The sequence below is a fragment of the Odocoileus virginianus genome, chromosome 2, assembly GCF_023699985.2.
Source record: "Odocoileus virginianus isolate 20LAN1187 ecotype Illinois chromosome 2, Ovbor_1.2, whole genome shotgun sequence".
Taxonomy (NCBI): domain Eukaryota; kingdom Metazoa; phylum Chordata; class Mammalia; order Artiodactyla; family Cervidae; genus Odocoileus; species Odocoileus virginianus.
In genome coordinates, this window is record NC_069675.1 from 69,965,631 (window position 1) to 69,988,642 (window position 23,012).

General features: G+C 38.5%; 1 protein-coding gene and 1 non-coding gene across 2 annotated transcripts in view; one reads left to right on the top strand and one right to left on the bottom strand.

Annotated features, from left to right (window-relative positions):
• ASXL2 (ASXL transcriptional regulator 2) overlaps positions 1–23,012 on the top strand; it is a 124,564-nt gene that overhangs the window by 5,998 nt on the left and 95,554 nt on the right. The window lies entirely within an intron of this gene.
• Positions 6,378–6,507, bottom strand: LOC139031734 (small nucleolar RNA SNORA33). Its single transcript, XR_011484206.1, has one exon. It is a non-coding gene; the product is annotated as a small nucleolar RNA SNORA33 (small nucleolar RNA).

A 23,012-nucleotide genomic window follows, 5' to 3' on the forward strand; every position in this document is an offset into this window, starting at 1 on the left:
CATGATTTTTAAAAAAGTAGAACGGCAGTATGTAGAGAGTCTTGGATGAGTCACTATACTGAAAATAGGAATTAAGTGCATATGCAAATATTGAAAATAATTTAGTTTCCAAACAAATTAATGTGCTTAGTCACTCAGTTGTGTCTGACTCTTTGCAACCCCATGGATGTAGCCCTCCAGGCTCCTCTGTCCACGGGGATTCTTCAGGCAAGAATACTGCAGTGGGTTGCCACGCCCTGCTGGATCTGTAGTCTTTGCCATTTTGGTACATTAACAGAGCATTTCTTTAGCTGTTTTGTTCAGTAGAACTTGATGGAAATGGTCTGTATCTGTGCTGTCCAGTACACTAGCCACTAGTCACGTGTGGCCATTGAGCACTTGAAATGTGACTAGCGGGACTAAAGAGCTGAATTTTGAATTTTATTTAATTTTAGTTAAGCTTAAATACGTACATTTGTTTAGTGGCTTTTATTATAGAGTAACTTCCTGTGCTTATTGACTTTCTGTGTATTTTTCAGTAAACTTGTCTATTCAGATTTTTGCCCTTATTTTATTTTTTTTTTTGCTTCCTGGTCTTTTTTATACTAATTTCTAAGAGTGCAGTGTAGATTAAGGAAACTGGCCCTTTGTCATACATGTCACAGATCTGTTTCCCAATTTTGGCTTTGACTGATTTATGCACTTTTTTTTCTGCCCATTTTTTTCCGTTAATATATTAATAAATTTGCCAATCTTTACCTTTTGTGTTTTTCTAGGTTTTGAGTCCTATTAAGAAAAACGTTCTCAAAGATTATAAATGAGTGCTTTAAAAAATGTTTACCTCTGAAGGTATATATTCCCCAAATAAAATGCATATTTTATTATGAACAAGTAGGAAGAAATTCAGTTTATATGTATCAGTAAGACTGTGCTTCTTGATGGCAGAGACTTTTCTTTTAAATGTTTCTACCTGCAGAAATGAGTGCTAAATCTTTGTTGTTGCTCACCTTTTTTATTGGCGATAAGACACTGTTCTCACTTTAAAGAGAGCACAATTTGATTAAAATTAATCAACTATATTGAGTATTGTTTGCCGGGAAAACTGGTTCAGTACCTCTCTCTTGTTTGTGAAAGAAAGTTGTTTCAAGACACACCATGGTATTTGCCTTCCAAGACCCTTTTGAATTACATTTGGACATTTCGGTGGTAATTTTACTTCTGACCTTGTTTGACACAACTAAAATTGGTTAATTGTAAAAACACATGTACTGAGTCCTGAACATCAAGGGACACTGTAAACCTAGTTAATTACTGCATCTTCTTGGTAATTTGCTCTTTTAGTAAAAATTATGTTGTGAAACAGTTGTCATTTGGAAATTCTTTTGCTGCTGATGTTTAGCAGCGAACATCATTGATACTACATTTAGAATGGACTTTCAATAGCTTGGGGTGTCCCACATCATCTTGAATCTTTAACCCACTGATGTCTGAATTATTTAGTAGTTGGTTTAGCCGTATTCAGTTTCAAATAAAGTGCTTACTGATATTAGTGACTTATTCTAAAGAGTAACATAAAAATTTTAATGTATTGCTATTGATTTTCTAGTTTCCTATATGATTTGAGTGCTTCTGGCAGGTTTTGTAAGTTTAAATGGATGGTACCCATGAAATTGATATTTTTGGAAAGGTTTTCTCTTTTACATTGTGTTTGTGTGTGTGTGAGAGAGAGAGTGGTGGAGAGGGGAGAGAAGGAGAAAGATGTCAAAAAGAGATGGATTACAAGATAAAAATAATGAATACTTTTCATGTATATCATTAAACACCTATGAAAGACGTAAAGAAGAATATAGGACTATCTATATATATATATTTTTTGGCCTCTCCCGAGCAGTATGCAGGATCTTAGTTTCCCGACCCGAGATTGAACTCATATTCCCTGCATTGGGAGCCCAAGGTCTTAATCATTGGACCTCCAGGGAAGTTCCAAGACTATTTTTATTAGCAGCTTGGGAATAACCTTAGCAATCTGGATCTGATTTTGGTTGTTTAATTCATTGAGCTATTGTGTCAGCTTGGACAAGTCATTTAAGTCAGTGCTCAAACATTGGTGTGTATAAGAATCATCTGGGAAACTTATTGTAATGTAGGTGATTATTCAGTAGGTCTGCAGTGTAGCCAGAGATTCTGCATTTGCAATAAGTTCACAGGTGATGCTGGAGCTTTGGTATAAGGACCACATTTGGAGTTGTAGGGACTTTAGACTAACTGTTCTCAATTTCTCCCAACTTTAAGATGGAGATAATAGAATTTACCGTTTGGAGTATCAGATGATTAGGCTAGAATGTGTGAAAAATGATTTCATGATGCCTGGTATGTTGTTGATTTCCCTGGTGGCTCAGTGGTAGAGAACCCATCTGTCAATGGAGGAGATGCAGGTTTGCTTCCTGGGTTGGGAAGCTGGAGAAGGAAATGGCAACCTACTCCTGTAATCTGGTCTGGGAAATCCCATGGACAGAGGAGCCTAGCCGGGTACAGTCCAAGGGGTCACAAGTATTGTAAGCATGGTTTGTTAATGTTACTGAAAAATTAATAAATGTAGATCATCTAATGTTTCTGAATGAGAAAACTGAATATTGTACAGATGTTATTTCTTACTAGGTGCAGAGGTTTGAAACAGTTCTAATGAAAAGCTTTCTAGTCTCAGGGACCCCATTTGCCACTTGTTTCCCAAGGTCAGTGTGGAATGAATGACAGAGACCTGAACAAGCTGTGGACAAGTTTGGGAACGCGGTGGAAGGTCCATGTTGTGCTTTAGGAGATTGTGTGCTAGATCCCACTCTCTCGACTTAGGCTTTGTGAGCTGATATGGAGAAAGCATGTAGCGAGGAACGGCAAGCAGCCTCTAGTTGCTGAGTGACTCCTGGCAAAAAGTCAGCAAGAAAACAGTGAGGGACTGAAACCTGCCAACAAGTAAGGTTCGTGGTAAGCCTGGAAAAGAATCAGATAAGTTCACAGTCCCAGCTGTCACTTCTCTTTCAGCTCTGTGCGACCCTCAGCAGAAGACCCTCTTAGGCCATGGCCAGAATCCTGGCACAGAACTGTGAGATAGTACTTGGTATTGTGTTCACCTAAGATTCATCATAAACCATAATAACACCATAAATTTGTGTTGTTGGGGCTGTGTAATAGCAAACTAAAAATAATACTAAAATCTAGTGAAGGAAGGAACATGGAAAGGTTGGTCTCAGAGAGGGTTTGGCCTGGATATTCAGGGGTGAATATGGATAAGGGTATTCCAGGCAAAGGAAGGCTGAAAAAATGCAGTGTATGTCTTATGCATGCTGATTTTCCTTTGAGTCTTGTGAAGTATAGTAAAAGATAAAGCCAGAAAAGACAATCTTGGATCCAAATGTGGAGAGTTGTAGAAGTTGAACTTACAGATATTTTTGTTCTAGTAGTTGCAATGTTTTTCTGCAGGTGACAACATCATTGTCTGTGTTTGGGGCCATTTTTGGGGTGTATTGTAGAGAGCTGAAAAGTCTAGCTATAGAGAGGTTATCAGGGTTAGAGTAGGGCTCTCTTGAATTAAAAGGATGAATAGGGGTATACATTTTTTTCCCCCATCAATGTTTCTTATTTTATACCTATTCCTTGTACACCTCTCACGGTTACAGGTCTCCAGCAGAAGCCTATACTTAAGTTCTGCCAGTCTCCTGAAATCTTCACCTATATAGGAGGTTCTGGCATGTTCTTCAACACAACAGAATTGTATGATTCTTGAGAGGGAAAAAAGAAAGCAAACTCTTTCCCCACTTCATTCTAGCTCATGTTGATTTTTCTTTTCTCTGAATTCTTTTTTTTTCTTTTTAATTTATTCGTTTATTTGACTGCACCAGGTCTTAGTTGCGGCATGTGGGATCTAGTTCCCTGACCAGGGATCGAACCTGGGCCCCCTGCACTGGGAGCTCAGAGTCTTAACCACTGGACCAGCAGGGAAGTCCCTTTTCTCTGAGTTCTTAGGCCACTATTCTTCTCATTCCACGATCGTCTGTGCAGCTGGTCTCCTGGGTTCTTGAGGCGGTAGAATCAATCAGGAGTCTGTGTTGCACAATTCCAGGGGGAGCCATTCATATTCACATATTGTATTTTATGTGACTGTTGCTTTCTAGAGTTGTGCATCACAGTGACTCTGGGTTCCATGATGCTTTTTGTGAAAACATCATTAAACATTAATTTATTTGGACTTCCCTGGTGGTGCAGTGTATAGGAGTCTGCCTGCCAATGCAGGGGACATCGGTTTGCTCCCTGGTCCGGGAAGATTCCACATGCTGCGAAGCGAATAAGCCTGGGTACTGCAACTGCTGAGCCCACATGCTGCAACTACTGAAGCCCATGCACTAGAGCCAGTGCTCCCCAACAAGAGAAGCCATGGCAATGAGAAGCTCATGCACTGCAACTAGAGAAAGCCCACAAGCAGCAAAAATAAAATAGTTTAAAAAATACTGGTATAGTTCAGTTCAGTCGCTCAGTTGTGTCCGACTGGTGTATTTATTTCTGATCAAATTTAAGAATATTTTTGCTAGGAGAAAACCTATTATAGGTTTGTGATAGAAAAGTCACACCTTGAGAATAGATGGGTGGGTAACAAGAAGGGCAGCTTTTCTAGTCTTTTTAGTATTGGGTTTGCTTCATGTGTATTTCCCAAGTCTGTTTCCTGGTAGACAGAGGTGGTAGCAAATGACAGAGGTTTGATGAAAGTGTTTCCTGTTAGCTGTATGGTTTTTTGTGAATGCTTTACTTTTTAGGTTTTATAATATGATGGATTACATTGATATTTCAAATTTTGAATTGGCCTTACTTTCCTGGGGAAAGAAACCTTACTTGGTTGTGTATTACACTTTATATATATTGCTGGGTTTGTTGAGGACATTTATGGTCATGTTCATAAGGGATATTAGTCTGTAGTTTTCTTGTGGTGTTTATGTCTGGCTTTGGTATCAGGATAGTGTTGACCTCATAAAAAAGGAAGTCTTCCTACTTTGTTTCCTGAGAGAGATTACAATTGATCCTCACTATTCTTGGATTCAATACAGTTGACCCTTTAACATTTTGGGTGTTAGGGGTGCCAACCGTCTGTACAGTCGAAAATCCTCAAGTGACCTGTGGGCAACCCTCCATATCTATAGCTCCTCATCCACAGATTGAACCAACCTTGAATTGTGTAATACTGTAGTTTTTACTGTTGAAAAAAAATTCCTTGTATAGGTGGACCCGTGCAGTTAAACCTGTGTTGTTTTAGGGTCAGCTGTATTTGTGGATTCACCTGCTTGCTAAAATTTACTCCTCATCCCAAAATCAATACGTGGCACTCTTGTCTATTCATGGACATTGGCTGAGTGGCAAAACACTTGTCACCTGATGCTGAGATCTCTGCTGAAGTCAAACAAGGTGATGCTGTGCCTTCTTGTTTCAGCTCTCATAGTGAAAAATGTTCCTTTTGGTGGTCTATTTAGTGTCACGGTGTTTGCATTTTTGTGCTTTTTGTTAGTCCTCTGACTATTTAAAATGGCTCCGAAGTGTAGTACTGAAGTGCTGTCTAGCATTCATTCTTAAATGCAAGGAAACTGTGTGCCTTATGGAGAAAACACCTGTGTTCCATAAGCTTTGTTTAGGTGTGAGTTACAGTCCTTTTGGCCATGAGTTCAAAGTCAGTGAGTCAGTAATATGTATTAAATAAGATACCTCTAAACAGAAACACATGTAAAAGAAGGTTATGTTGACAAATATGACCAGAGGCTTGTAGGAACTTTGTATTTCACTTAGGAGCAGTGGATCAGTATTTGCTAATTTAACATTCATGGTGACTTTATAGAACATAACTATTGTGAATAATGAGAATGGACTGTGTGTAGAACTGGTGTTATTTCTTCTTTAAATGTTTGATGGAATTAACTAGTGAAGCATTCTGGGGTCTGGAGATTTCTTTTGTGGGAGCATTTTAACTATGAATTCATTTTCTAGTATAATTATAGAACTATTCAGATTACCTGTGTCATCTTGTGTAAGCTTTAGTCGTTTGCGGTTTTCCAGGAATTGGGCCATTTCATTTAAGTTGTTGAGTTTATGTCTGTAGAGTTGTTGGTAGTATTCTCTTATTGTTTGCAGGCTGTAGTAATATATCCCCTATTTATTCTTGATACTGGTTATTTGTCCCCCCCCCCTTTTTTTTTTGCTAGAGATTTATCAGTTTTTTTTTTTTTTTAAAACAAATGTGATTTTACTAAAATTTACAAACTCCCAAGTTGTTAGCGCTACTAGTTACAGTGAAGCTTTACAAAACAAACAAACAAACAAAAAACCACAGCACATCTTATGAAGTATTCCCCACCATTAAAATGCCTTGTAGGCATTTTCAGGGACCTTAATGACTTCAGTGTCTTTAAGGCTTGTAAATGGCTTTCCTGTTGCCGGCATTTTCTAAATTTCTGCAGAAACACATTCAGGTAAGCAGATTTCTTTGGCTGGCTTGAGATTTGTCAGTTTTTAAAAATCAATTGAAAGAACCAGCTTTTAGTTTCTTTAATCTTTCTCTCTTTTTTTGTTTTTGGTCTCATTGATATTCATTATCTTTATTATTAGTAGTAGTCATTTTTCATTCTCCCCCCACTGCCCTCAGCCTCTGGTAACCACTAATCCTTCTGTGTCTTGGGTTTGCCTGTTCTGGACAGTCCATATAGATGGAGTCCTACAACATGTGGCCTTTTGTGTCTCACTTTTTTCACTTAGTATAATGTTTTCAAAGTTCATCCATATTATAGTGTGTATCCTTTTTTTGTGGCTGAATAATATTCCCTCATGGCCACACCACCTTTTATTTATCTCTTTATCAGTTGATGGATATTTGGATTGTTTACACTTTTGGCTATTATGAATAATGCTGCAGTGAATGTTTTGTGTACAACTTTTTGTGTCAACAAATGTTTTAATTCTTGTATGTAGGAGGGGAATTGCTAGGCCTTATCTTAACTCTGTGTTTAACTTTTTGAGGAATTGAGTTATTTGTCTTTTGTTCATTTCTAAGAATTCTTCATATACTGCATCAGTTCAGTTGCTCAGTCACGTCCGACTCTTTGTGACCCCATGGACTGCAGCATGCCGGGCTTCCCTGTCCTTCACTGTCTCCCAGAGCTTGCTTGAACTCATGTCCATTGAGTCAGTGATGCCATCCAACTATCTCATCCTTTGTCACCCCTTTCTCCTCGTGCCTTCAATCTTTCCCAGCATCAGGTGTCTTTCCAATGAGTTGGCACTTCACATCAGGTGGCCAAAGTATTGGAGCTTCTGCATCAGTCCTTCCAATGAATATTCAGGATTGATGTCCTTTAGGATTGACTGGTTTGATCTCCTTTCAGTCCAAGGGACTCTCAAGAGTCTTCTTCAACACCACAGTTCAAGAGCATCAATTCTTCGGCACTCAGCCTTCTTTATGGTCAACTCTCACATCCGTACATGATTACAGGAAAAACCATAGCTTTGACTATACTGCATACATGTACCTCATCAGACAGATCATTTGCCAATATTGTCTCTGTTTTGTGGGTTCTTTCACTTTTTTTAAGAAATGGTCTTTAAAAATATTTTAGTCAATCACTTAATAGCCTGCACTGGGTCCTGCTTACCGCATGCGGGATCTGTAGTTGGGGCGCGTGAACTCTTCGCCGGGGCATGTGAGGTCTGGTTCCCTAACCGGGATCCCTGCGTTAGGAGCTCAGAGTCTAGCCGCCGGCCCGCCAGGAAAGTCCCTTTACTCTCCTGACATGTCTTTTAGCACACAGATTTTTTTCTTTAAATATTTTAACTTTTATGCATCAATTTTTGACCGTGCTGGATCTTCATTGCTATTCAGGCTTTTCTCTAGTTGTGGCAAGCAGGGGCTGCTTTCCAGTTGCGGTGTGCTGGCTTCTTACCGCGAGGGCTGCTGCTTCTGTTGTGAGGGCTGCTTCTGTTGTGGCGCACAGGCTTCAGTAGCTGTGGGACGCAGGCTCTAGAGCACAGGCTCGATAGCTGTGACTCGTCTGCTTAGTTGCTCCAGATCAGGGATCGAACCTGAGTCTCCTGCATTGACAGGCGGGTTCTTTACCACTGAGCCATCAGAGAATCCCCTGGAAGCTGACTTTTGACCAAACATTTGAAAGAGATAAAGGAGCAAGCTTTGCAGATAATCGGGGAAAGAGCATTCAACGGAGGGGGAGCAGTCAGTATGAGGACTCTGAGGCAGGAGGGTGTCATCTTGGTCTAGCAACTATGAGGAGGCCAGTGTAGCTGAAGTAATGTGACTGAGGAAGAGAGATGTAGGAGTTGAATTGGGGAGGCAGCGTGTTCAGTACTCGGGCTATACTCCATTTCCTAGAATTCAGGGTAGATTTTCCTGTCTTCTTGTTCCGGTTTACTGTCCAGCTCCTCTCATACCAAATGTCCTCTGGAGTAACTTTGGGTTGGCATTGGCCTGTGGAAGGTAATGTTCTTCTGTGACAGGTGATGGCCAAGGTTTCAACAAAAAAAATCTGTTAAGTCCTTCAGAGGCTTTCAGAAAATTATGACTTAAAAAAAAAAGTTTTAATACAGACATTATTCAGGATATATCAGCTTCCTGGTTTTTTCAGTGTTCTTCATGCTTTATTTCTATAGTAAATTACTTCTGTCTGTATTATGGCAACTAGGGTCTATATGTCTGTTGGATCAGGTATTGTTGGATTTGTTGTCTTACTTCCCTTCTGACAGGATAGTGGTTTTACTGTTAAAATATTGAACACCTACCATGTATATAGTGGAAATAATGCTAACTAACTCATATTGAAACCTTTTAACAAATAGGCCAAAAAGAAAAGGAAAATAAGCTAATTTTACTAAGCAATCGTGTATGTAAATTATAAATACAGCAGTATAATAAAACAACACACCGCGATTAATCAGAATTTATTCCAGGAATGAAAGTTCCTTCTGTTACTAGGAAATTATTAATTCATCAAATTATTAGGTTAAAAATGAGAAACTGTGTGTAGAGATGGTACTTGCCCAGCTCTCTAGGCAAGGATTTTATTTTCTAGACCCCCTGTAGCTAGGTGGTACCAAGTGACTGTTTTTGCAGGGAAATGTGAGCAGAAATAATGTGTCACTTCTGGGTCAAGGTATTTAAGAGCAAGGTGTGCCCGCTGAATAGGAATCAGGTGCACTGAACTGTTAATATTTTCACAGCTGAATAACTGTTTATAACTTGATAATAATGTATTATGTTATGCTAGTGACATTTTGGGGTTTGGTATAGCACCTAGTGTTACCTCACAGGTATGAGCTGTATGATTATCTCACATGTTAAAAAAGCAGTTATTTAAATTCAGTGTCTGTTCAAAACCTTTTGATTATATATACACATAGCCAGGACGGTAAATGTAATTAGAATTTCTTTCTGTGTATGGATGACTTAAATATAATTTACTCTCTGTTTGGCTTACTTAAATTTATTTTCCTTCTAAAACAGCAGTCTTGGGAATAGTGGAAATAAAACTCAGCATATTGCCCTTAAAAAAAAAAAAAAAAAGAGGACATACCAAAACTTCCATTACCTGACTACTTTTGGGGTTTTTTTGTTTGTTTTTTGAGTTTGGGCAGAAAGATATTTTTATAACATAAAGGATATTTCAACCTAGTAGCCAACATCACAATGATAGTGAAACACTAGAGATAAACATATGGAAAAATGAAAGATAGGACAAGAAAACTTGGTTTAATTATTTTCTTTAGCATTGTTTTAGTTGTTGTAGCCAGTGTAGTTAGGCATGAAAAATAAATGAAGTGCAAACTAAAATTAAAAGAAAAAATTGTTATTTGTAGATACTATGACTGCTTTTTTATTAGCAATCCCAAAAGTATCAACTAAAAAATCTAGGTAAGAGTTCAAAAAGATGATTGTTAAAGTAAATATATAAATAGAGTTCTTATATACCAATAATTGGGCTTCCTAGGTGGTGCTGAGTGGTAAAGAACCTGGCTGGCAATGCAGGAGATGAAAGGTGCTGTTTTGATCCTTGGAACAACAGGATCCCCTGAAGAAGGAAATGGCAAACCACTCTAATATTTTGCCTGGAGAATCCCATGTACAGGGGAGCCTGACAGGCTGCAGTTCATAGGCTTGCAAAAGAGTCAGACACAACTGAAGTGTCTATGCATGCACACACAAAGTTGAATAAGGAGTGTATAGGATCTAGGTGAAGAAAATACAAAATCCTGGGAAAGGATGGAGAATAGACTTGAAAAATTGAAGAGAGTGAATTTGCACCTATATTGGAAGAATCAATATAATAAAGAGATTTTAATTCTTGTCAAATAAATTTATCAATTTAAAGCAATTCCACTCTGACAAAACAAACCATATCTGGGTTAGACTAAGAATATATATATTTTTAAAGAAGTTTCAGTTCAGTTCAGTCGCTCAGTCATATCCAGCTCTTTGTGACCCTATGAATCACAGCATGCCAGACCTCCCTGTCCATCACCGACTCTCGGAGTTTACTCAAACTCATGTCCATCAAGTCGGTGATGCCATCCAGCCATCTCATCCTCTGTCATCCCCTTCTCCTCCTGCCCCCATCCCTCCCAGCATCAGGGTCTTTTCCAGTGAGTCAACTCTTTGCATGAGGTGGCCAAAGTATTGGAGTTTCAGCTTCAGCATCAGTCCTTTCAATGAACACCCAGGACTGATCTCCTTTAGGATGGACTGGTTGGATCTCCTTGCAGTCCAAGGGACCGCCAAGAGTCTTCTCCAACACCACAGTTCAAAAGCATCAATTTTTCAGCACTCAGCTTTCTTCACAGTCCAACTCTCACATCCATACATGACCACTGGGAAAACCATAGCCTTGACTAGACGGACCTTTGTTGGCTAAGTAATGTCTCTGCTTTTTAATATCCTATCTAGGTTGGTCATAACTTTCCTTCCAAGGAGTAAGCATTTTTTAATTTCATGGCTGCAGTCACCATCTGCAGTGATTTTGGAACCCAAAAAAATAAAGTCTGACGCTGTTTCCACTGTTTCCCCATCTATTTCCCATGAAGTGATGGAACCAGATGCCGTGATCTTAGTTTTCTGAATGTTAAGCTTTAAGCCAACTTTGTCACTCTCCTCTTTCACTTTCATCTAGAGGCTTTTTAGTTTCTCTTCACTTTCTGCCATAAGGGTGGTGTCATCTGCACATCTGAGGTTATTGATATTTCTCCTGGCAATCTTGATTCCAGCTTGTGCTTCTTCCAACCCAGCGTTTCTCATGATGTACTCTGCATATAAGTTAAATAAGCAGGGTGACAATATACAGCCTTAACGTACTCCTTTTCCTATTTGGAACCAGTCTGTTGTTCCATGTCCAGTTCTAACTGTTGCTTCCTGACCTGCATATAGGATCTATAGGGCTGTATAAATGTATATGTTTACAGGTAATGGGTGTTTAAGGGTATAAAGAATTTACATATCTAACACTCTTTCCAGTAGAAAACAGTGATAATGGTTTCTAAGATAACTTTCTTCACATATATATAACACCCCCCTCCATGGGTAAGGAGTTAAATGACATTTACAATTCTGCAACTTGCACTTTTCACTTGATAGTGTCTAAATGTCTCTGCATATCTGCACATAGAGTGCTGCGTTGTTCTTTTTCTTTACATTATTTCATTAAGAAAAAATTAAAACACACAGCAAATTTGAATTTTACCCACCGTATACCCACCACCTAGATTCTACCCACTAACATTACCTATCCACATTGCTCCTTTAAAAACTGTGATAAAATGCACTTAAGATTTACCATTTTAATAATTTTAAACTATACATTGTTAAGTATATGCCTGTTGTTGTGCATAGGCTGTAGAACTTTTTCATCGTGCAGAATTAACTCATCAATCCTTCCCTTCCCATAGTTCCTGACAGCCGTGTGTGTTAGTCACTCAGTCGTGTCTGACTCTTTGTGACTCCACGGACTGTAGCCCACCAGGCTTCTCTCCTCCATGGAATTCTCCAGGCAAGAATACTAGAGTGGGCTGCTATTCCCTTCTCCAGGGGTGCTTCACTATTTTACTTTTAATTTCTTTGACTATCTTACCTCATATAAGTGGCATCATGCAGTGTTTGTCTTTTTATGACTGGCTTATTTCATTTAGCATAATATCTTCAAGGTTCATTGTGTTATAGCATGTTTCAGAATTTCCATTTTAAGGCTGAGTAATTGCATTGTATGTGTATACCACATTTTAAAATACATTCATTTGTTGATGGACATTTGGTTTCCGCCTTTTAGCTATTTTGTAATACTGCTGTGAGCATGAGTATACACAAATCTCTTTGAGATCCTGCGTTTGATTTTTTGGATATATAACCAGAAGTGATATTGCCAGATCATAGAATAATTCTGTATTTAGTCTTTTGAGAGGAACCACCATATTATTTTCCATAGCTGCTGCACCATCTTAGATTCCCATTAGCAAAGCACAAGAGTTCCAATTTCTCGACATCCTTGCCAACAGTTGTTATTTCCTGTTGTGGTTTTTTTTTTTTTTTTCATACCAGCCATCTTAGTGGGTGTGATGACATCTTATTGTGATTTTGACTTGCATTTCCCTAATGATTAGTGATTATTTTTATATGCTTCTTGGCGATTAGTATATCTTCTTTGGAGAAGTGTTTTATTCAGGTCCTTTGCCCATTTTTAAATTGTTTTTTCTATTGAGCTGTAGGGGTTCTTTATATATTGAATGTTAACCCCTTAAAATTTAACAGATATTTTCTCCCATTCTGAAGATTGCCTTTCAGTGTTAATTGTATCCCTAGATGCAGAAGAGTTCTAAGTTTTGATGTAGTTCACCTTACCTATGTGTGTTGGCTGTGCTTTCGGTGTCCACATTGCTTTTCTTTGATGGTGGCATAGACGATTATTTGGCTCCTCAGCAATCTGTTTTATTACTTACTAGAATTGAGGTAATTTTTAGCTTCATGATATTACAAACATGGCTTTCTAATAAATATTGTTGTACATAGTTACGTACTTGGAAGAGTATAATCTTCAAATTAATGTTTCTATCTGGGAATTGTTAGGACAAAGGTGTAGCCATCCAAGCCTAGAGAGTGCCATATTGTTCTTGAGGAGTTGTTCCCTTTTACAGCACTGGCTGACAGTACCTCCTCCCTGTGCCCTGTGCCATGCTGAACTTTCAGTCCTTTTCATCTTTGCCTATTTAGTGGGTGAAAAAAGTATGGTTTTGATTTCAATTTCTATATTTAGATTTGTATGGCTGTGGTTGAACATCTTTTTAGGTATTTACTAACCACTTGTATTTCTGTTTCTCTGAACTGTCTTTGTTGCCAGGTTTTTTTTTTTTTTTTTTGAATTGGTGTTTTTCTCCTTGATTTATAGCACCTTTCTCTGTATGTGATATGTTTCCCAACTTTTTCAACTAGTTTTCCTTTCAGTTCAGTTCAGTCACTCAAGTCGTGTCTGACTCTTTGCGACCTCATGGACTGCAGCACACCAGGCTTCCCTGTCCATCACCAGCTCCTCGGGTTTACTCTTGTTCATGACCACTGAGTCGGTGATGCCATCCAACCATCTCATCCTCTGTCGTCCCCTTCTCCTCGTGCCTTCAATCTTTCCCAGCATCAAAGGCTTTTCCAGTGAGTCAGTTCTTCACATCAGGTGGCCAAAGTAGAGTTTTATCATGGTCAGTCAGTGACCATGTTACAAACCAATGATGCTTCAGCGTCTGTCCTTCCAATGGATATTTAGGACTGATTTCCTTTAGGATTGATTGGTTTGATCTCCTTGCAGTCCAAGGGATTCTCAAGAGTGTTGTCCAACACCACAGTTCAAAAGCATCAATTCTTCGGTGCTCAGCTTTCTTTATGATCCAACTCTCACATCCATACATGACTACTGGAAAACCAAAGCTTTGACTAGACAGACCTTTGTTGGCAAAGTAATGTCTCTGCTTTTTAATACGCTCTCTAGGATGGTCATAGCTTTAGACTGTGCTTATAGGTTGTGTGTGTGTGCTTGTGTGTGCATGTGTGTATAAGCAGTACCAAGTTTTTCATTTTATATAATGTGAGTCCATTTGGTAAGTTTTTTTCTCATATTGCTCTGGGTTTTGTGTCATTCATTGGAAAGCATACTTAAGAAAAGCAGTATCCATAAAAGACAAGATTTTACCACATAAAAATGAAAAAACCTTTCTGGATCAGAATAATATTTGCACATGATAGAAAATATGGGGAGGGTAAAAAGGAAAAAAAAAATTTACCCACAGTCCAGTGGCAGTTACCACTGGTATTTCAGCTTAATTTTTTTCCAATTTTTCCCCAACTTAACCTTGTTACAGTTTGTGGAGAGTCATTGGTTTGTAACTTGGTCACTGACCTTGGGGGGCTAACACTTTACTCATGGATTGTGGAGGAATGGAGATCTGCCTCTTATTTCTTGCTTGAACTCTAGCACAGTTCACTAGACCTCCTGTTGACTAGTAAGGAGTGGAAGGGCAGAAGCTAGAGCAGGGAGTGTTGGTGTTAGAAGGTCATCATGGTGAGAGTCAGAAATCTGTTTATATGAAAGTGACTACAAGTTACAATTTCTTTCCCTTCTATTGTACTATTTAGTAAAGTTCTCTGTTCATAGTACCTGCAGAGTTTTTTTCTTTTACACTGTGCAAAGGCAGAAAAAGGGTATTTTAATCCTTTGAACCAGAGTTTTATTTGTTTTGTGTGTGTGTTTTTGCTATACCTGGTGGCTTGCAGCATCTTAGTTCTTTGACCAGGGATTGATCCTGGGCTCTGGTAGTGAAAGCACCAAGTTCTTGCATTGAACCGCTAGGGAATTTTATTATTTTAGTTTTTCTAATGTATGGTTTTATTGCATAACAATAAGAAAATATTTGAACACTTCGTGCATACTAAGTCACTTCAGTTGTGTCCAACTGTTTGCAGCCCTATGGACTGTAGCCCGCCAGGTTCTTTTGTCCATGGAATTCTCCAGGCAGTACTGGAGTGGGTTGCCATTTCCTCCTCCAGGGGCATCTTCCCAACCCAGAGATCAAACCTGATTCTCTTACATTGGCAGTTGAGTTCTTTACCACTAGTGCTACCTGGGAAACCCTGAACTCTTTATGGTTTTTGTAATTAATGAGGTTTCCTAATAAATAGGAAATTTTTTTTAAACAATTCCATTAGTGATTGGGAGAAAAAGAACTGTTGAAGAGTTTGATTATCTTTGAAATCACCTTTACTGGTTTTGTTATTCATATACTTCTATTTCTGTCTTATAAATGAGAGCTACAGTAGATGGAAGGTTGGGATAAGAGATGCACCCTAACTTTAATTAGGATTTATGATTGCCATCCCAATTCCATTTTTTAGTGAATGGTTTAGCCCACTTCATTTTATTGGACATTTTTTTGAAGGATGGCCTAACAACCCTAGAATTTGGAACTTACTTTTTAGCTGAGATACAGAGCCCTTTTACTGAAATTCTTCTGTGATAGTAACACATTATATTTGCAGAGTGATACTACCCACATTGATTTCCTCCTCTTGTTCCTTCTCCTTTGTTGGCTGAACCCTGTATGAAATCTTTATACTCCAATGTGGACAAGAGTTGGGCAAATTAGAAATATAAACAAAGGAAAATTATACATCTTGAGCTGATAGAAGTGTTTGAAGGAAATGTCTCATTATGCAGGTCCTTTAATTTTTTGTTAGGGATTCATTATTTATTTTTGTGAACTGTGGACACTTTTAACTAATTTCCACCTTTTTTTCCCCTTGATTATCTGGCTAGCAGTGTGCCTTGTGGAAAGTTTAAAAACAAAAGTGTAAAGAGACATATTCTTAGTCGTTTCAGGGTCAGAGTTCCCTTTTGGAATTTAATGAAAGCTGTGGTTCTTCTCTCCAGAAAAAGACACAGACACTAAATACCATACAAAACTCCAAATGAGTTCATGCAATCCTGAAGCCAGCTTGTGTTTTATGGGACTAGACTGTAAGTTAGTAACTGTGATCTAAGATAATACCATCAACATTTTGACATTAACTGAAATCTTATGGTTTTTGTTTGTTTATTTTTTTGAAATCTTATGTTGTAACCAGTTTTGCTTGTGGTTTTTGTATGTCATAAGCATTTCCTAATCATCAAAAGCTCTGGTTAAAGAAATCTTTGATGATGACATACCATTGTTTTCAATGTAGAAATAATTTATTGATTCCTCCCTGGTGGCTCAGTCAGTAAAGAGCCTGCCTGCAATACAGGAGACCTGGGTTCAATCTCTGGGATAGGAAGATCCCCTGGAGGAGGAAATGGCTACCCTCTCCAGTATTCTTGCCTGGACAATTTCATGGACGAAGGAGTCTGGTGGGCTACAGTCAGGGATCACAAAGAGTTGGACATGACTTAGTGACTTAGCCGTTTCACTGTGTTTCAAGTATTGTCTAATTGGAGGGCCGTAAAGATAAAATGGCTTGTGATTTCTGCTTTGCTCTTGAGCTACAGATCTCTTTATGAGGAGAGTTAAGTTGATTTACTTTATTATCTTAATGTTGGAAATTAAGATGGTTTATTTTTACCATTGTTACAAATAGTACTGCAGGGATCACCTTTGTGCCTAGCTCCCCTGTATATTTCTGTTACGTTGCTTTTGTAATTTTTAGAAGAAAAGTTGCTGGGTAAGAGGATGTCAGTCTCTGGAAGGCCCTTAAAGTTACATGTTCACTAAACTGCTTTCCAGAAAGGTTTGTCAGTTTACTTTCTCAGATAATGTTGTGTGTTAGTGCCTTTCTTACTCAACCCTTGAAGGATTGAATATTACCAATTTTGGGGATTTTTGCTGTTTTGTTAGATGGCAGATAAACTTTCAGACATAGAAAGGAGTAGGGAAGTTATGTCAGGTACAGAGAGCGGCAGTGTGAGAGGTGGGACATCAGCATTGAGTGTTGCAGGACATTGGAAGACTGTTACAGTTTATTTCTTACACAGCTAGTGCTCTGTATTAAACCCACTCTTGTTGCCAGTTTCCCAAGATAGAGGCTGATGGCAGTCTCTAAAAATGACTTAATACAGGGTGGTTAACAGACTAAGCTGTAGTCTGTGTGACAGCGGCAGGTTCCAAGATCATATATTCATTTCCCTCCAATTCCATCTATTCTGGATTTCCTTCACCCTTGGCCAGACTTCAGCTAATCTGAGGTCCTTGCCTGGTAGTGTGACCCAGACTATCGTTCTTGAAGGGGCTGAACCTCGGTTTGCCTTTCTCTTATCATGCCTTTGCCTTATGCTGCTGTTGCCTGTTATTACCACCCTTGTAAGCATTGGGAACCACCTAACTAGTAATGTTAGTTACCCCAACATTATAACTCCTTTTTTTTTTTTGCCTCCTAGTCTATCAGCATGAGGAGTCCAAAGTGACTGACAGTTGTTAACTTCAGATTCAGAGTCCTCTGATTAAAAATGTTGCACCATGGGAATAAAGATCTCTGATTCTAGCAGAGCCTAAAGTTGCAGGAATGGGAAACAGGTTCCTTTTTTTTGCTCACTAGGGTTCTAGGAACTACAATCCTATTTCTGTTCATACCACTGGATTGTACTTTTAGGATGTGCTTACTGCAGTGCATCCTAAAAGGCTTACTACTTCTTGATCACATAGTATATGTGGTATTAGTCCTTAGTGCCATGGTTAAATTTTCTAAGCAAGAGTCATGTGGTCTGAGGTAGTCTTATACCCCATATTGTTAAAACTAGGTACCTTTGAATAATGGTGCTGGTTGAGGCACTGAAGGCAGGGAGGGCAGAATTATCAGAAATCGTCAGTGCCAGTGAGGGCAAATTGCTGCACTTTGAGGGTGGAGGATGCCCAGTGTTGTCAAGTTGCCATCCAGTGCTTAGCTCAACTCTTTGAGTGGTTGTACCAAATTGGAGGCTCAGGGTTTGCTTTTGCTGATGACTAGTTTTGGATACCCAGCAGCAGCAGAAGCTGAGCTATGTCAGTATTGAGAGAAGGCTTTACTGACTCCCCAGCAGTTGGTTTGGAATTGCTAACTCTGGTAAGAATGTTTACTCCCCTGCTCTTCTGAACTGGGCTGCCATGCTGCTATTTGGGCTCCCTTGGGGTAAGAGAAGCTCCTGAGGCAGAGAAGTGGAGACTCATGGAACCTTGAGATAGGCCACTATCAGCATGAAGTGGAATGGACAGTCAGTGTTAAGTGGGAACTGCCTACAGCAAATGAGGCCGAGTTCATCCATGGGCTGAGGAGATGTGATACAGGGCAGCAGTTGTTTCTGCTGGATACTAATGCAAAAGAAGGGAAGCAATTCCCTAGTCCATCGTTAGGAGACTGGTTAAATAAGTTGTGGTATATCCACACAATGGAGTATAATGCAGCTGTTAAAAAAAAGCTTTCTATATACCATAAGGACCTTCAAGATATATTAAATGATAAAGATCATGCATTGAATATTGTATATAACTTACTGCCTTTTGTTTGTAAAAGTAAGAAAATAAAATTTTTGTTTATGGTTGCTTTGATGCTAGTAAGTATCTGCGGAGGGGATGGGTGAGAATGGGAGGGAGATGGGACATGGGGAGGAGCTAGGAAAGAATGGGAAAGAAAGGAAAATGAGAGATGAAACATTTTCCTTAATGCTTGTTTAAAAAATGTTACCTGGTTTTTGTTTGTTTTGTAAGCGAAACCTCTTACAAATGATGAGATATTTATTATTAAGTTTGAATTTTATTTTCATGTGACTTTATAAACTAAAACTTCTCATGGCCTTTGAACTAATCAAATACATATTAAATATTCCCATGCCTGGCAACTTGTCACTCAGTTCTCAGCTTAAATGTTGGGTGGTCATTGAGCCTGACTACTCAGCTCTCTCTCTTCCCATTAAAATTGTCTCATTAAACTTGTCGCCCTGTTTTATTTTTTGTACTTAACTACTATCTGAAAATTTAAAAAAAATTATTGCAGTTATCACTGTTATTTTGTTCATTGTATTTTATCACTATCTGAATTTTTTTTTTTTTTTTTTGCTTACGTATTTATTCTGTGTTTCTACCATTAGAATACTAACTTCTGGGGACTTCCTGGTGGCCCAGTGGTTAAAACTCCATGCTTCCAATACCGGGCATGGGTTTGATCCCTGATCAGGGAACTGAAGTTCCTGTATGCCACATGACCAACCACCCCCCTCCCCCCCCAAAAAAAAAGGAATACTGACTTCCTTAAAAGCAAGGACTTGCTGTACATTGTCCAACATTTTTTGGCATCCCATTTTTTTGTGTGTTTGTGTATACATGGATGTAATATCTTTTCCCCTAAAGATTATTTACTTATCAAGCAGAGAACGTACATCCTTTCTTCTCACTTGCCCTGCCTGCCATCCCCAACCCTCTTTATTGGGTGTCACTTCACTGCCTCTTGTTTTGGACATTTTAGGTATTAAAACAGTCTCATTTTCAGGTACGAGTAAGTTGAGTTCTTTGGTTACTTGTGTAACCACCACCCTAATCAAGGTATAAAATATTTCTGTTCATTTCCCTTTGTGGATTTGACAAAGCTTGTTAGTCGATACTTAAGTGTTCTATTATTTTGTAGTTTACTCTGCATTTGAAATACTGCATACTTTTTATAGGAAGAGTTAATGTTCTTTACTTTTGTTTCCATAGTTCTTTATAGATGTTACCAGTGTTTCTTCTCTTGTATTGTAATTGTCTGTCTCTCTCGTCCCGTACTCAGCCTCTACCCTAGCTGTGAACTACATGGCTTGTTTCTTATCTTTGTATCTCCAGTTTTTGGCACTTAAGAAGCACTTAGTAAATGTTAAGAGTTAGTTTTAGGAGTAGTGTGGATGTATAACTGATGGAGAGACTGTATAGCTTAATGCTTAAGAACAGGGAAACTTGTCTCCATCACTTGTTAGCTACTGTGACCTTGGGCAGTTACCTATTTTCTCTGTGTCTCAGTTTTCACATCTGAAGAAAATGCCATAATGGCTGTCTACCTCATAGATTTGTTATAAAGATTAAGTGAGCTAATAAATGTAAAGTACTTAGACCAGTACCCAGCACTCAAATGCTAGATTAGTATTAACTATTAATTCTTCAGAGTTTTGGGGAAATTAGGTGTTAGATTTTTTTCTTTTTTTCTTGAATCAGGAGTGTGCATAACATTCGTAAATAATAAGAATCTAAGCCTGCAGATCAGAATGACTTGGTAGAGCTGTTCAGAATTGAGGGACTTTTTAGCTAAGGCTATTACGCCCCTGCTTAGAAAGCCAACCTCTGTAATCTCTGGATATCCGTAGCTGCTGTTCTGTATAGATATGTATTTAAATATTCTCAGCCCGTTCTTTTCATACTGTTGTTGGATGAACATACTGAGATGATTGGATGGCATCATCAACTCATTGAACATGAGTTTGAGTGAACTGCTGGGGATAGTGAAGGACAGGGAAGCTTGGAGTGCTGCAGGCCATGGGGTTGCAGAGAGTCGGACATGACTGAACAGCTGCAGCCCATTCTTGCATTCAAGTTTCTGCTCCTGAATCTACAAACGTATTTCCTTTTGCACTCACCTTTGATTTTTCTTTCTTGTTAAAAACAAAGGAAAAAAACCCACCTTTTTACTTGTGTCTAAAGCCAGTCTTGTCACCTGTGTTCCTAATTCCAGCAGTCAGCCATCACATATTTTAGTCCTGTCCTATCCTGGTAGGCTGTGGTCCATGGGGTAGTTAAGAGTCAGACACGACTGAGCGACTTCACTTTCACTTTCATGCATTGGAGAAGGAAATGGCAACCCACTCCAGTGTTCTTGCCGGGAGAATCCCAGGGACGGGGGAGCCTGGTGGCCTGACGTCTATGGGGTCGCACAGAGTCGGACACGACTGAAGTGACTTAGCAGCAGCAGCATGACAGGCACTAAGAGGTACTAGATGAACAAGACAGGTAATTGCAGCCCTTGTAAGCCTAAACTCTTGGGCAAGACAGATGATTTAAGACCCAGTTATAAATACAGTGTGATAAACACTGCAGGTGTGTATGGAGTTCTGCTGTAGGATCATAAATATTTTTGGAAGCCACGGGAGGATGAAAATGTCAAAGGAAAGTAGAAATTGGGGACAAGAAGAGAATTTTGAGAAAGATCAACTTTGTGGAGAACAAAAAGTTGCTAGTGGAGAGATAGGAGGGAAGCAAGGAGGGTCTGGTGTCACAGAGGCTGAACAGAGGAGTGCATCTCAGGACAGAGTGATCAACAGATACTGCTCAGCAGGCAGGTAAGATGTTTGGCTCTATCAGTTATTCCTTCTGCCTTAATTCCATGTTTCCATATTATCTGTTCAGCTCATGAACTCATAATGTTTGTATAGTGAGTTTGTAGGTCTGAGTTCATTTGTTTCTGAGTGTCACATTGTAAGTAGCACAGGTTTGGAAAAAAAGAGATTTGTCAAACTCTCTGAAGCTGTTTTCCTCTCAGATTGGCATGGGAAGAGTTGGTATGGCTCAGGATGCCCCTGTTTCCTTTTATCCTGTTCAGTGGAACTTGTTCAGGTCCATTTGACAAAAACAGTTATTCCTTGATTCCATGCTTTCCTTCACTGTTTTGTTGCTACTCCTGGACCTCCCATTCTGCGCTAACCCTCCTCAAGCTTGATTTCTTCCCTCGTGATTAAATGGAATCTGAACTAAAGCTAAGAACTTCATGTTGCTAAATACAGAAGACTTTGAAGTTGCTTTTGACATTGCTAATCACTTTATCCTTTTTAAAATGCTTCAGTCTTTTTCTGAGGAAATGTATTCTTCTATATTGCTTCCTATTTCTTTGGCTACTTCTTTGTGCTAGTTTTTCTTCTTTGACCCTTTAACATTGGCATATTTGTTCCCTAGCATAGACTCTTACCACTTCTCACTCTGCATGTTTCCTAGGGGACTTCATTCACTACTGTGACATTAAATTAAAGCTTTTGGACAGTGAATAAGCCACAGGGCACTGATGTAAATCTGTAAAGATTAGCATGTTTTTATATGTATATTTTAAATGTAAAATTTTTTAGATTACACAGAATTCAGGCTCTACCTATCTGCTCCTATTTGTAATGAACTCAGAAATGCAGCAGTAATTGAAATACTGCTTTTAATTAGGTAAGAATCAAACCCAAATTTAGGAACTGTTTATATTATTCTTGAATACTGAAAAGTATAAATTTTATATCCTTGTATTAGCTGGATGTGAGAATCTACAAGTAAGTAGATGGACTAAGTACGCTTTAAAAAACAAATTTATTTTATACTTTTAATTTTGTGTAGTGTTGATTTTAATTCTTCTCAACGGTTACTCAGTTTGTTATGAAATAGTTTCTAAAAATTGTTTTGTAAGTTCATGAACAATTCCAATGGGATGATTTTTTTGTTTGATAAACACTGCCCTCCTGTGGTTAAAATAAACTAAACATTTTGTGAAACAAGCAGTCTTTCCAATTAAAATTAATTCCTGGTAAAATAATGCAATAGTAGTAGCTCTACAGTAATAGTATTGTAATGGCAATGTAATGGAGTATGGTATTTTTGCTAACAAATAGATGTGGGCTTTTTATTTTCCTCTTCATCTCTCCCGTTTGGGTTTCTCTAGTGTGTCTGCACATTTTTCTTTTTATGTACATTTTCTTATTAAAAATTAAGGGAATGAAAAGAGTTAAATGCAAATGGAAAGATTGAAAAATATTAAGCTACTGAAGGGAGAATAAATATAGACGTGATAAATCAAAAGAAAAAACTAATGAGCTATAGTATGTGAAACCAATAAAAGCCTCCATGGAAAAACAACAGTAATGAAAGATGAAGAATAAACTGGAAAAAGTATTTGCAGTAAATGTGACAATAGAAATTTTAATATATTTAATATGAAAATGAGAGCTCATACAAATGGTGTATACACGAGGGATAGTGGTTAT